This window comes from Oncorhynchus keta, unplaced genomic scaffold, assembly GCF_023373465.1.
Source record: "Oncorhynchus keta strain PuntledgeMale-10-30-2019 unplaced genomic scaffold, Oket_V2 Un_scaffold_5175_pilon_pilon, whole genome shotgun sequence".
NCBI lineage: Eukaryota > Metazoa > Chordata > Actinopteri > Salmoniformes > Salmonidae > Oncorhynchus > Oncorhynchus keta.
Genome location: NW_026290955.1, coordinates 22231 through 25000, shown reverse-complemented (window position 1 = coordinate 25000; position 2770 = coordinate 22231).

Below are 2770 nucleotides of genomic sequence, written 5' to 3'. Positions count from 1 at the left end.
TAGTACAGTCTGTACCATAGCACAGTAGTCAGTCTACAGTCTGTACCATAGCACAGTAGTCAGTCTACAGTCTGTACCATAGCACAGTAGTCAGTCTACAGTCTGTACCATAGCACAGTAGTCAGTCTTCAGTCTGTACCATAGCACAGTAGTCAGTCTGTACCATAGTACAGTAGTCAGTCTACAGTCTGTACCATAGCACAGTAGTCAGTCTGTACCATAGCACAGTAGTCAGTCTACAGTCTGTACCATAGCACAGTAGTCAGTCTACAGTCTGTACCATAGCACAGTAGTCAGTCTGTACCATAGCACAGTAGTCAGTCTACAGTCTGTACCATAGCACAGTAGTCAGTCTACAGTCTGTACCATAGCACAGTAGTCAGTCTGTACCATAGTACAGTAGTCAGTCTTCAGTCTGTACCATAGCACAGTAGTCAGTCTACAGTCTGTACCATAGCACAGTAGTCAGTCTGTACCATAGCACAGTAGTCAGTCTACAGTCTGTACCATAGCACAGTAGTCAGTCTGTACCATAGCACAGTAGTCAGTCTGTACCATAGCACAGTAGTCAGTCTGTACCATAGCACAGTAGTCAGTCTGTACCATAGCACAGTAGTCAGTCTGTACCATAGCACAGTAGTCAGTCTGTACCATAGCACAGTAGTCAGTCTGTACCATAGCACAGTAGTCCGTCTGTACCATAGCACAGTAGTCAGTCTGTACCATAGCACAGTAGTCAGTCTACAGTCTGTACCATAGCACAGTAGTCAGTCTACAGTCTGTACCATAGCACAGTAGTCAGTCTACATTCTGTACCATAGCACAGTAGTTAGTCTGTACCATAGCACAGTAGTCAGTCTACATTCTGCACCATAGCACAGTAGTCAGTCTGTACCATAGCACAGTAGTCAGTCTACAGTTTGTACCATAGCACAGTAGTCAGTCTACAGTCTGTACCATAGCACAGTAGTCAGTCTACAGTCTGTACCATAGCACAGTAGTCAGTCTCCAGTCTGTACCATAGCACAGTAGTCAGTCTCCAGTCTGTACCATAGCACAGTAGTCAGTCTACAGTCTGTACCATAGCACAGTAGTCAGTCTGTACCATAGCACAGTAGTCAGTCTACAGTCTGTACCATAGCACAGTAGTCAGTCTACAGTCTGTACCATATCACAGTAGTCAGTCTGTACCATAGCACAGTAGTCAGTCTACAGTCTGTACCATAGCACAGTAGTCAGTCTTCAGTCTGTACCATAGCACAGTAGTCAGTCTACAGTCTGTACCATAGCACAGTAGTCAGTCTACAGTCTGTACCATAGCACAGTAGTCAGTCTTCAGTCTGTACCACAGCACAGTAGTCAGTCTACAGTCTGTATCATAGCACAGTGGTCAGTCTTCAGTCTGTACCACAGCACAGTAGTCAGTCTCCAGTCTGTACCATAGCACAGTAGTCAGTCTTCAGTCTGTACCATAGCACAGTAGTCAGTCTGTACCATAGTACAGTAGTCAGTCTTCAGTCTGTACCATAGCACAGTAGTCAGTCTACAGTCTGTACCATAGCACAGTAGTCAGTCTGTACCATAGCACAGTAGTCAGTCTACAGTCTGTACCATAGCACAGTAGTCAGTCTACAGTCTGTACCATAGCACAGTAGTCAGTCTTCAGTCTGTACCACAGCACAGTAGTCAGTCTCCAGTCTGTACCATAGCACAGTAGTCAGTCTTCAGTCTGTACCATAGCACAGTAGTCAGTCTGTACCATAGCACAGTAGTCAGTCTACAGTCTGTACCATAGCACAGTAGTCAGTCTACAGTCTGTACCATAGCACAGTAGTCAGTCTTCAGTCTGTACCACAGCACAGTAGTCAGTCTCCAGTCTGTACCATAGCACAGTAGTCAGTCTTCAGTCTGTACCATAGCACAGTAGTCAGTCTGTACCATAGCACAGTAGTCAGTCTTCAGTCTGTACCATAGCACAGTAGTCAGTCTGTACCATAGCACAGTAGTCAGTCTACAGTCTGTACCATAGCACAGTAGTCAGTCTACAGTCTGTACCATAGCACAGTAGTCAGTCTTCAGTCTGTACCACAGCACAGTAGTCAGTCTCCAGTCTGTACCATAGCACAGTAGTTAGTCTTCAGTCTGTACCATAGCACAGTAGTCAGTCTACACCATAGCACAGTAGTCAGTCTGTACCATAGCACAGTAGTCAGTCTACAGTTTGTACCATAGCACAGTAGTCAGTCTACAGTCTGTACCATAGTACAGTAGTCAGTCTACAGTCTGTACCATAGCACAGTAGTCAGTCTTCAGTCTGTACCATAGCACAGTAGTCAGTCTGTACCATAGCACAGTAGTCAGTCTGTACCATAGTACAGTAGTCAGTCTTCAGTCTGTACCATAGCACAGTAGTCAGTCTACACCATAGCACAGTAGTCAGTCTGTACCATAGCACAGTAGTCAGTCTACAGTTTGTACCATAGCACAGTAGTCAGTCTACAGTCTGTACCATAGTACAGTAGTCAGTCTACAGTCTGTACCACAGCACAGTAGTCAGTCTACAGTCTGTACCATAGCACAGTAGTCAGTCTACAGTCTGTACCATAGTACAGTAGTCAGTCTACAGTCTGTACCATAGCACAGTAGTCAGTCTACAGTCTGTACCATAGCACAGTAGTCAGTCTACAGTCTGTACCATAGCACAGTAGTCAGTCTACAGTCTGTACCATAGCACAGTGCACGGTGGAGGCCAACATCAGCAGGGTTCAGG